Source organism: Trichomycterus rosablanca, chromosome 7, assembly GCF_030014385.1.
Source record: "Trichomycterus rosablanca isolate fTriRos1 chromosome 7, fTriRos1.hap1, whole genome shotgun sequence".
NCBI lineage: Eukaryota > Metazoa > Chordata > Actinopteri > Siluriformes > Trichomycteridae > Trichomycterus > Trichomycterus rosablanca.
The window spans coordinates 14,287,198-14,300,210 of record NC_085994.1 but is presented as its reverse complement, the minus strand read 5'-3'; the positions used below and the strand labels follow the sequence as shown (position 1 = coordinate 14,300,210).

General features: G+C 40.2%; 1 long non-coding RNA gene across 3 annotated transcripts in view; it reads left to right on the top strand.

Annotated features, from left to right (window-relative positions):
- Nucleotides 1-13,013, top strand: part of LOC134318217 (uncharacterized) — a 92,162-nt gene that overhangs the window by 45,904 nt on the left and 33,245 nt on the right. For 2 of the 3 annotated variants that reach the window (XR_010013351.1, XR_010013352.1), the window contains exons 2-4: nucleotides 10,063-10,205; nucleotides 11,959-12,113; nucleotides 12,229-12,572. This is a non-coding gene — a long non-coding RNA (uncharacterized LOC134318217). The remainder of the gene's footprint in view (nucleotides 1-10,062; nucleotides 10,206-11,958; nucleotides 12,114-12,228; nucleotides 12,573-13,013) is intronic. The other variant, XR_010013353.1, reaches the window with a different exon arrangement.

Genomic DNA, 13,013 nt, shown 5'->3' with positions numbered 1-13,013 from the left:
TTCTATCATCTTTCCTATTTATGAGAATTTTTAATAGTTTAGGAAATGAGAATTACTATATTGTAACCAAAAAAAACTAAAAGTTACTTTCTAAGTTGACAAACAACATTGATGGGCTAGTAAAATGACTCCTTGTGCTGCTGATGTAAGGAAATGACTATACAACCCCAAATCAGAAAAAGTTGGGACGGCATAAAAAAGCAAATAATAAAAACACAAAGTTTATTACATTTACTTTGACTTTTATTTGATTGCAGACAGGATGAACCTGAGATATTTCATGTTTTATCTGCTCAACTTCATTTCATTTATTAATAAACATCCATTCCTGCATTTCAGGCCTGCAACACATTCCAAAAAAAAGGTTGGTACGGTAAAGCATTTACCACTTTGTAATGTTGCCATTCTTTTTCACCACACTTAAAAGACGTTTTGGCACCGAGGATACCAAGTGATTTAGTGTTTCAGCTTTTATTCTGACCCATTCTTCCTGCGAACACGTCTTAAGATGTGCAACAGTACGGGGTCGTCGTTGTCACATTTCTTGTTTCAAAATTCTCCACACATTCTGTATTGGGGACAGGTCAGGACTGCAGGCAAGTCAGTCCAGTACCCATACCCTCTTCTTCCGCAGCCATGCCTTTGTAATGTGTGCAGCAGGTGGTTTTGCATTGTCTTGTTGAAAAATGCATGAACGTCCCTGCAAAAGATGACGTCTTGAAGGCAGCATGTGTTGCTCTGAGATCTCAATGTACTTTTCTGCATTAATGCTGCCATCACAGAAGCGTAAATGACCTTTGCCAAGGGCACTGACACAGCCCCATACCATGACAGACCCTGGCTTTTGGACTTGTTGCTGATAACAGTCTGGAGGGTCTGGAGTCTTTTTGTCTTTGGTCCGGAGCACACGGTGTTAATTTTTTCCAAAAAAGACCTGGAATGCTGATTCATCTGACCACAATACAGGTTTCCACTGTGTGATGGTCCATCCTAGAGCTTCCAAACTTAGAGAAGTCGATGCCACTTCTCAACATGGTTAACATAAGGCTTCTTTTTTTGCACAAGCATAAAAGTCAAAGTAAATGTAATGAACACTGCATTTGTATTTTATTTGCATTTTCCATACTGTCCCGACTTTTTCTGATTTATGTAAATAAATATGTGAACATGTTGGCCTTTGATTAATTAAGTTCGCTTCACTGTGGATTTCCACAAAGTTGAATCAGTTCATCTGGACACAAGTTTGTTGTAGAGATACGTTTCATCACTCAATTCGAATGACTTCTTCAAAGTCATTCGGATTGAGTGACGAAACGTATCTCTACAACAAACTTGTGTCCAGATGAACTGATTCAACTTTGTGGATTTGTGTACCTGGATTATTGAGCATGCATCAACAGATTCACTGTGGATTCCTATGTTGTTGGGTTGGCTCAGAGCCCTGCTTGAAACCCTGGGCAGAATGAAGTGGTAAAGTGACCTGACCAATTTTGACCAATGTTTTTAAGTGGTGTTAGTTTACCGGGATGTAGCGATTAGTGACAGTGAGTAAATGGATGGTTGATTTTTCTTTGCTAATCTCCTCTACTGATGTTTCCAGCTCTGAACATTGATTAAAAGTTAATACGATTCGGTAGCTAGACTTTGCTGGCTTATGTTTGGTACTATAGAATAAGAAGGAAACATCTGTTTTACTGTATTGCTTTAATAAAATTGCTTTAATTTTAGCTTAGACTCTCATCCTAATGCAGAGTAACAGTGTGGAAAATACCTCATGAGCTTCGTGGCATTCTGCCCAACAGCGAGGAGGCCGTTGTGTGAGTGTCTCATCTGAAACCATTATGTGTGAATAAATAAAATGAGGTGTTGATACAGAGGAAGGAGTTTGATAAATGAGTGTCTATGTTTTCGGTCTGTCCACCATGGATGTGCTGTAGAAACACTCAAATATACAGATGAGCATAATTACACACAAACACCAGTGCTAATGAGGATGAATGTTGTGTCTGAGAGCGCACTAAGTGATGTGACTGTTCCAGAACAGGACACTTTGTTTTGCAGTATGTGCTTCAGATTCTGAGGACAGTGTCCTATTTTTTTTTTTATACTGTTAAGCACTTAGACAGTCTTACAAAGGTTATAGTATCAAGACATTTTCATACAGTATGGAACCAAATTCAATATAAAAGTTTTGTTAATTTAAAAAATAAAATAAAATTTAAGCTGACAGTTCAAAACTATTTTATATCAATTTGAATTAATTCTGGAATTCTTTATTCACATTCATGTATTTTTCATTTATTGAAGCATATTTTGAGGCAAATTTTATGTTTTTAGATTCAGATTTTTTTTTCAGTTTCCGATTGATTTAAATTTTAGCTCATTTTTTTTTTCTTTCAAATTTTTGGCCCTGATATTAGGGCCACTGTAAAAAATATATTTTTAAGTTTCAATTTTGAGAATAAAGATGAAACAATTTTGAGAATAATGTTGAAATAATTTTGAGAATGAAGTGGAAATAATTTTGAGAATAAAGTGGAAATAATTTTGAGAATGAAGTCAAAATAATTTTGAGAATAACGTCAAAATAATTTTGAGAATAAAGTCAAAATAATTTTGAGAATAAAGTCAAAATAATTTTGAGAATGAAGATGAAATAATTTTGAGAATAAAGTCGAAATAATTTTGAGAATAAAGTTGAAATAATTTTGAGAATGAAGATAAAATAATTTTGAGAATGAAGTCAAAATAATTTTGAGAATAAAATCGAAATATTTTGAGAATAAAGTGGAAATACAATTACTGACTGTTTCTCTGCATGCTTTGTTAGCCCCCTTTTATGCTGTTTTTCAATGACACAGCAGCGCTGCTGGAGTTTTTAAACACCTCACTGTCCCTGCTGGACTGAGAATAGTCCACCAACCAAAAATATATCCAGCTAACAGCGCCCCGTGGGCCGTGCCCTTTGACCACTGATGAAGGTCTAGAAGATGACCAACTCAAACAGAAGCAATAGATGAGCGATCATCTCTGACTTTACATCTACAAGGTGCACCAACTAGGTAGGAGTGTCTAATAGAGTGGACAGTGAGTGGACACGGTATTTAAAAACTCCAGCAGCGCTGCTGTGTCTGATCCACTCATACCAGCACAACACACTAACACACCACCACCATGTCAGTGTCACTGCAGTGCTGAGAATGATCCACCACCTAAATAATACCTGCTCTGTGGTGGTCCTGTAGGGGTCCTGATCATTGAAGAACAGCATGAAATGGGGCTATCAAAGCATGCAGAGAAACAAATGGACTACGGTCAGTAATTGTAGAACTACAGAGTGCTTCTATATGGTAAGTGGAGCTGATAAAATGGACAGTGAGTGCAGAAACAAGGAGGTGGTTTTAATGTTATGGCTGATCAGTGTATATACACCATGTGAAAAAATTATGCTAGTGACAAGTTCTGTCACTAGTATCTTATGCTCTTATACTGAGATTGGTGCCAAACGCTGTCAAAAACAGCTTGCTAAGCAGATCTTTGACACTAGTGTCAGCTTTCTCACTGTAAATCTGGTGTATAAACAGTGTTGAGCCACATTTCACACAGGCAACATTGAGGAAGGTGTTCAGTTTCTTCCCCTTGCTGTCATTCATTACACCACATCGCTCTTAGCTGATGCTACACCACTATGCCAAATCAGGGCCAAAAGTCTGAACATATTGTGGGTTGTCTTTTTATGCTGTAATGGAGTATATAACACTTTGTAGCTGTCCACAGTATATTGTCTATTAAACTCAGTGAAGACATATTAAATGTAAAAAGAGAAAGTACTTGGGCTTGTGGATTGCTAATTGACTCAGAGTGATCAGCGTTCTGCTTTTAATCGGCGTGATGGAGAGGATTCATTAAAGTGTGATAGCTGGATGATTAAATCTCGTTAGCACCCCACCAAGCCTAGGTGCAGCTGCACTGTGTGAGGAAAAATTAAGTATTGATTAATAACTGTTTAATTGAGTACTGATATAAGATATAATCGTTGCTTTGATTATCTATAAATGTAGGTTTCATGTAAGTAATAAACAAATGAATATACACCGATCAGCCATAGCATTATAACCACCTTCCTAATATTGTGTTGGTCCCTCTTTTGCTGCCAAAACAGACCTGACCCATCGAGGCATGGACTCCACTAGACCCCTGAAGGTGTGCTGTGGTATCTGGCACCAAGATGTTAGCAGCAGGTCCTTTAACTCCTGTAAGTTGAGAGTGCATCCTGGTGCCATGTGTTCCCCAGGTAAGCGACACACACGCACCCGGCCATCCACGTGATGTAAAAGAAAACGTGATTCATCAGACCAGGCCACCTTCCTCCATTGCTCCGTGGTCCAGTTCCGAGGCCCTCTGACTGGTCTGCAGCTATGCAGCCCCATACTCAACAAACTAAGATGCACTGTGTATTCTGACACCTTTCTATCAGAACCAGCATTAACTTCTTTGGCAATTTGAGCTACAGTAGCTCGTCTGTTGGATCGGACCACACGCTCCAGCCTTCGCTCCCAACGTGCATCAATGAGACTTGGTCGCCCATGACCCTGTCGCCGGTTTACCACTGTTCCTTCCTTGGACCACTTTTGATAGAAGAGCTGCAGTTTTGGAGATGCTCTGACCCAGTCGTCTAGCCATCACAGTTTGGCCTATGTCAAACTCGCTCAAATTCTTACACTTGTCCATTTTTCCTGCTTCTAACACATCAACTTTGAGGGTAAAATGTTCACTTAATGCCTTATATATCCCACCCAATAACAGGTGCCGTGATGAAGAGATAATCAGTGTTATTCACTTCACCTGTCAGTGGTCATAATGTTATGCCTGGTTGGTGTATGTTTGTGAGAGAAAGGTATTGGTTAAGGTACTGGACTGGTAATCAGAAGGTCGCTGTTTCAAGCCCCACCACCACCAGGTTGCCACCCTTGCACAAGACCCTTAACCCTCAATTGCTTGGATTGTATAGTCATAACTGTGAGTCGCTTTGGATCAAAGCATCTGCTAAATTTGTGTATGACTGGACTGGCAGATTAAAAAAATCTAGAGATACACAATTAGTGACAAACCCTCTTTGTACGACTCGGGTATCTCACAGATTTACTGGCCGGTCTCACAAGTTTATCTCACAGCTCTATTTCAAGGCCTAAACGTTCTCTCTTTGTCTATAAATACCCAGCCAACACCTCCTCCTGAGTTCTCTCTCACTCTGTTTGACTACAAATGGCTGTGTACTGAGAAATAAACCTAAATGAACTCAATTCTGTTCTCAGTTTCTTTTTTTTAGTGGAAAACTCTTTAAAAAAACAAACATGCCAGAGATGTTCACAAGTCACACAACATGAGTCCGAGTCAAGTCACAAGTCTTTAGGCTAGAGTTCAGGTCGAGTCACAAGTCTTTAGGCTAGAGTTCAGGTCGAGTCACGAGTCTTTAGGCTAGAGTCCGAGTCAAGTCACGAGTCAGTATAATCTATACAAAACATATATCGGAAATGTAGCGTAGAAATAAACAAATAATATGTAAGTTCAGATAAAAAACAACAACAGATTAGCAACTGTATTTTGCTGTTTTACTTACCGCCTTTACTTTGCTAGTCTTTGTGCAAATTAATTTCCGTAACAAGAAGGTACCAGTTAAAAGCTTAAACTGATACGTTTTGTTTTCATTGCAAAACAAAAGCGTGCAATAAATCACTGCACAACGGCCAAAATCCAAAACACAGCAAAAGAAAAATCATAACCACTGCTTACCTTAGCTTATGTTCTTCCAGATGTTATTGAATTTATAACCATGTGTTGTCCCATTAGAAATATAATCCATTATTTTTAAAATGTGCTTATAATTAAAAACCTCCAAACTTTTCCCGGTTGTGAAGTAAAGCACTAACTCGTTAGAAAGCCAATCAAGCGTTTCATTGACAATCATCTGTGTGACGCTGCAAACTGAATAAATGCAAATAACAGCATTTCTTACTAAAAATTAAAATCAGAAGGTCTGATTGGTTTATCCAACCATTAGCGCCAATTCTGTAGGAGCGTTCCAGTCACCCCAGTTGTTTCTGTGAAGTGCACTACATAGGGTATTCCATCATTTTAAGTGAGATTCATATCCAAAGGTAACGAAAATGTTCAAATGAAGTGAACTTCAAACTGTGTAGGGAGTAGGGAGCGACGCTTCATCACTACGCCGGAAGCTGGCTGTAACATTTACCCATTGCGTGCGTTGCGGGTTAAGACGGCCAAAGCGTTATTAGAGAGCAGAATATTTATAATAATAATAATTAGATATATACACTGATCAGCCATAACATTAAACCCACCTCCTTGTTTCTACACTCACTGTCCATTTTATCAGCTCCACTTACCATATAGAAGCACTTTGTAGTTCTACAATTACTGTCTGTGCTCCATTTGTTTTTCTGCATGCTTTGTTAACCTGCTTTTACTCTGTTCTTCAATGGTCAGGACCCCAACAGGACCACTACACAGCAGGTATTATTTGGGTGGTGGGTCATTCTCAGCACTGCAGTGACAATGACATGGTGGGTTGTGTGTTAGTGTGTGTTGTGCTGGTATGAGTGGATCAGACGCAGCAGTGCTGCTGGAGTTTTTAAATAACATGTCCACTCACTGTCAACTCTGTTAGACACTCCTACCTAGTTGGTCCACCTTGTAGATGTAAAGTCAGAGACAATCGCTCATCTATTGCTGCTGTTTGAGTTGGTCATCTTCTAGACCTTAATCAGTGGACGCAGTCACAGGACGCTGCCCACAGGGCGCTGTTGGCTGGATATACTTGGTTGGTGGACTTTTCTCAGTCCAGCAGTGACAGTGAGGTGTTTAAACACTCCAGCATCACTGCTGTGTCTTATCCACTCATACCAGCACAACACACACTAACACACCACCACCATGTCAGTGTCACTGCAGTGCTGAGAATGATCCACCACCTAAATAATACCTGCTCTGTGGTGGTCCTGTGGGGGTCCTGACCGTTGAAGAACAGGATGAAAGGGGGCTAACAAAGCATGCAGAGAAACAGATGGACAACAATCAGTAATTGTAGAACTACAAAGTGCTTCTATATGGTAAGTGGAGCTGATAAAATGAGTGTAGATCATGTTATGGTTGATCGGTGTATAATTGTCACACGTAACTAATGTTAACACATGCTGACGCTAGCGACTCTTGTTGTTCACGAGTCATGAGTCGAGTCCGAGTCATTTGAAACGAGTTCCACTGTGTGCAGACTCGAGTCCCCATCTCTGCCACAGGCGTCTCTTCCACTGCTTGAATCAATTGATTAAAGATGAGTCACTGTTTCATTAAGCAGTACACACCAAAAATAGAAGTCAGATCCACTCAGATTTTTTCTCTTTTTATTTTAAATAAGAGGGATGCTATGATAGTCAGGTCAAACTGCACTTGTGTATGTTTCTCTCAAGATGATGAAGATGATGATGATAGCAGGGCTAACATTTGCATAAATATTCCTCATGTAATCAAATCTGCATGTACTTATAGAAGTATTACCTGTCTGTTTGCCTTTTCATCATTCGGAATCTGACACAGAATGAAGAAGTGGGAGATGATGTGTAATTCCTCAGTTCATTTTGCTGCACATTTTCTCCAAATGGAGCCAAAAATTGCACCGCTACGCCACTCTCAGCCAGAGCCAAATGAGGAGGAATGAGTTTCCTGATAGCTGTATTATTAACTGCTCTGCTTAGGGTGGTTAAAATGTATTAGCCCATCTGTTATAGAGCCATTCAGATCCCGAGTGCAAACTGTGGAGTAAGAGAAATGGTATTAATTTGAATCATAAATCTCATTCTCATATAATCAATCAAATAAGACTCTGAGCGCAGAGCAGAACCTTCTATTACAGAATGAAAAGGAGGAAAAATTGGCAAGAGATATAGTATATTTCATGAGTAGGAATTTGTTTATATGTGGCCAAAAGTATATGGACACCTGCCCATGAGCTTATTGGAGATCCAATTCCAGGACCATGGGGCATTAAAAATGTAAAATATAGAATGCCTTTATTTGTTTGTCATACATACATACACTGATCAGCCAGCTCCACTTACCACATAGAAGCACTTTGTAGTTACAATTACTGACTGTAGTCCATCCGTTTCTCTACATACTTTTTAGCCTGCTTTCACCTTGTTCTTTAATGGTCAGGACCCCCACGTGGGGAGTGAAGGCTGGCCCGGGTGGTCCGATCCAACAGACGAGCTACTGTAGCTCAAATTGCTAAAGAAGTTAATGCTGGTTCTGATAGAAAGGTGTCAGAATACACAGTGCATCGCAGTTTGTTGTGTATGGGGCTGCATAGCCGCAGACCAGTCAGGGTGCCCATGCTGACCCCTGTCCAACGCCGAAAGCACCAACAATGGGCACGTGAGCATCGGAACTGGATTACGGAGCAATGGAGGAAGGTGGCCTGGTCTGATGAATCACGTTTTCTTTTACATCATGTGGATGGCCGGGTGTGTGTGCGTCGCTTACCTGGGGAACACACGGCACCAGGATGCACTGTGGGAAGAAGGCAAGCCGGTGGAGACAGTGTGATGCTTTGGGCAATGTTCTGCTGGGAAACCTTGGGTCCTGCCATCTATGTGGATGTTACTTTGAGACATACCATCTACCTAAGCATTGTTGCAGACCATGTACACTCTTTCATGGAAACGATATTCCCTGATGGCTGTGGCCTCTTTCAGCAGGATAATGCACCCTGCCACAAAGCAAAAATGCTTCAGGAGAGGCACAACAACGAGTTTGAGGTGTTGACTTTGCCTTTAAATTCCCCAGATCTCAATCCAATCAAACCTCTGTGGGATGTGCTAAACAAAGTCCGATCCATAGAGGCCTCACCTTGCAACTTACAGGAGTTAAAGGATCAGCTGCTAACATCTTGGTGCCAGATACCACAGCACACCTTCAGGGGTCTAGTGGAGTCCATGCCTCAACGGGTCAGGGCTGTTTTGGCAGCAAAAGGTGGTGTTGCCTGTTCGTCTGATGTATGTCTTGTGAAAATCAAATTGATTTTGCTTTTTTCGCAATCCATAGATCTAAGTGAGTAAATTATAGGATCAACTTTCCAGCCTGGACTGTGAATGATGAATCAATATGGGCATTAAAGACAAGCATCAAGGCTGTTCTCTGTTCTAGCACCCAAGTGGTGGAATGAACTTCCTCTGTCTGTCTGAACATCTGAGTCTCTTGCTGTCTTTAAAAAACGATTAAAAACCCACTTTTTACTAAGCACTTAAGCTGACTTGTACTTATTTACTAAAATTTTTCTTCCATTTCCAAAAAAAAAAAACACTTTGGTTCTAACAGGTTTCAGCAGATTTGTGTTCTTCGACTGTTGTTTACTAAAACTTGAGAAATGAAATGTTTACTATGGAAGCACTTCTTTAAGTCGCTCTGGATAAGAGCGTCTGCTAAATGCAGAAAATGTAAATGTAAAAGACATGAAGTTTGAGTGTTGTTATCTTAAGCACAATGTGTTTGTCCATGTTTATGCTGTCTTTACTTTTAAGTACAGACCATGTGACTAATTCATGTAGAAATCCAAGGTTTACAGACTAGTTTGTGATTAATAATTCAGGTCGCAACTGAACTGCTATGTGTTTGTGGGAAGGAATGGAGATGTGTTGGTGTGAGGCAGCATTGATTATTTCTGTGTAATTAATATCAGCCGGTGCACATTGGATTACAGTGTAGCGAAGCTTGTTTAAGTGCTTACATTGATTCCGAGCTGCAGGAGTTACACATGTTTAATAATCCATAATATCCAATTATGAAAATTTGTACACACGTTTACACGCTGCTCGGGTAGAGATCACCTCTACACCGCACCTCGGGCTCAGTCAAATCCTGCACACCCCTGACTGAGGGGTCATTGTACTGAGTGTGTATAGATCAATCACTTCAGTTAACTCCACAATAGTCAGAATGGCCCAGAGGATTTCCAGCCTAATGCATTATTTCTCTATGTTCTAGCAGCCTTCAGGGGGAAATCCACCAATTTTCCACTTTCAAATGTGAATCGCTCTACCTCTGAGCAGTTCAGCCTACATCTGAGGAAATGCTGCAGTCTTTTAGACTGCAAACGGAATTTACACCAGGCCTGTATTGGAAGAAAGGCGGTCAGTGTACTACATACTTATTAAATGTTTTAGGTTAATTTCTGAAATCATAAATACATAATGACCACCTCCTTGTTTCTACACTTACTGTCCATTTGATCAGCTCCACTTACCATATAGAAGCACTGTTTAGTTCTACAATTACTGACTGTAGTCCATCTTCTTCTCTACATACTTTTTGAGCCTGCTTTCAACCTGTTCTTCAATGGTCAGGACCCACACAGAACCACTACAGAGTAGGTATAATTTGGGTGGTGGACACAGAAGTGCTGACAGAGTTTTTAAACACTTCACTGTCACTGCTGGACTGAGAATGGTCCACCAACCAAACATATCCAGCCAACAGCGCCCTGTGGGTAGCGTCCTGTGACCACTGATGAAGGTCTACAAGATGACCAACTCAGACAGCAGCAATAGATGAGCGATCATCTCTGTCTTTACATCTACCAGGTGGACCAACTACGTAGGAGTGTCTAATGGAGTGGACAGTGAGTGGACACGGTATTTAAAAACTCCAGCAGCACTGCGGTGTCTGATCCACTCATACCAGCACAACACACACTAACACACCACCACCTTGTCAGTGTCACTGCAGTGCTGAGAATGATCCACCACCTAAATAATACCTGCTCTGTGGGAACCTGACCATTGAAGAACAGGGTGAAAGCAGGCTAAGAAAGCATGTAGAGAAACAGATGGACTACAGTCAGTAATTGTTGAACTACAGAGTGCTTCTATATGGTAAGTGGAGCTGATAAAATGAACAGTAAGTGTAGAACCAAGGAGGTGATTTTAATGTTATGGCTGATCAGTGTATTTCTACTGTTGTAAACATTGTATTGTTCCAATAGAGAGCCAGCTCAGGGGTTTAGAAGGTGTGTCCACAGTAAAGAAAAAAAGTGTCGGGAGTGTAGAGTGTGTTCACCATCTAATGTGATTATAGTGCTTTAAAAAATTGCATTTAGCCATCAGTGTTTGTGTGCATGTATAAAAGGGTTAAAATGTGGATCTCCTCCATGCGTCGTGTTAGCTAAGTGGAATCTAAATGTCATTGTGAAGATGTCATCGGGTGTCTTTGACGTTCAGACATTTTTAAATCGCATTTCATCTCACAAGGGAAACACTGTTATAGATTTCTGCTCTTAGAGCCTTTGTTCCAGTAGAGAGCCAATTTAGAGATTTAAACAGGTCTGCATCACTCTAAATCCTGTCTGTGATGTGGGGGGATTTTGGAGAACCAGTTTGGTAAAAGCATGCTTTACTAATTAACTTAAGATGCAGATTTTACAAATCACCTCTAGTCTACTTGTAATCTTTGAATTACAACCCCAAATCAGAAAAAGTTGAGACAGTATGGAAAATGCAAATAAAATAAAAACACGGTGTTCCTTACATTACTTTGACTTTTATTTGATTGCAGACATGATGAACCTGAGATACCTCAACTTAATTTCATTTGTTAATATACCTCCATTCCTGCATTTCAGGTCTGCAACACATTCCAAAAAACAATTGGGACGATGTCAATTTAGGGCTAGTAATGAGGGTGACAAAACTAAATAATGATGTGATTCCAAACAGGTGATGTCAACAGGTGATTGTAATCGTGGTTTGAGTCTGAGTCTTTGATGAGCAAAGATGATCAGAGGATCTCCAGTTTGTCAACAAATGTGTGTGAAAATTATTTAAATGTTTAAAAACAATGAACCTCAAAGAAAGATTGGAATGGATTTGCATATTTCTCCCTCTACAGTGTATAATATCATTAAACGTTTCAAGGAATCGGGAGGAATTTCAGTGCGTAAAGGCCAAGGGTGCAAGCTTAAGCTGAACGCCCGTGATCTTCGATTCCTCAGACAGCACTGCATCAAGAACCACCACTCAACAATAGCTGATATAACCACATGGGTGAGGGATTACTTTGGTAAACCTTTGTAAAGCACTACAATACAGAGTTACATGCACAAATGCCACTTAAAACTTTACTGTGCAAAAAAAGAAGCCTTATGTTAACCATTTCCAGAAGCAGCGTCGACTTCTCTGAGCTCGGAGGCATCTAGGATGGACCATCACACAGTGGAAACGTGTATTGTGGTCAGATGAATCAGCATTCTAGGTCTTTTTTGGTCTGGACCAAAGATGAAAAGGACCATCCAGCAAGTCCAAAAGCCAGGGTCTGTCATGGTATGGGGCTGTGTCAGTGCCCTTGGCAAAGGTAATTTACAAAGGTAATAGATCTTAGAGCAACATATGCTGCCTTCAAGATGTCATCTTTTCCAGGGACATCCAAGCATTTTTCAACAAGACAATGCAAAACCACATGCTGCACACATTACAAAGGCATGGCTGTGGAACAAGAGGGTACAGGTACTGGGTTTTTATTTCCTTCGGCCCTCACAGTCTTTAAGACTCGGATATGAACGGTTAAATGAATGTGTGAGAGTGTGTCGCCTTGCAGTGGACTTCAGTGGATTGTTGAGGGTGTATTTCTGCCTTGTGCCCAATGTATCTGGGTGGCACTGGACATCATGACCTTGAACAGGATAAAGCATTTTGTGAAAATGAGTGAATAAAGTTTAGTTTGACCTCTGCCTTGCTGTATTATAAAGCAAGCTCACTTCTCAGACAACTAATATGTTGATATGAATATGTTTCAGACCAGTGGGAGTGAAAAAATACAAATAAATTCTGCTTTTACCTTGTGTCAGAAAAGAAAACAGATTATGTTGCTGCTTTTCCTGGTTTATCTCGCTCTTGATGTGTGTGTGTTGAAAAAGGAACTAATTTAGTAATAAGGAATGAAAATAA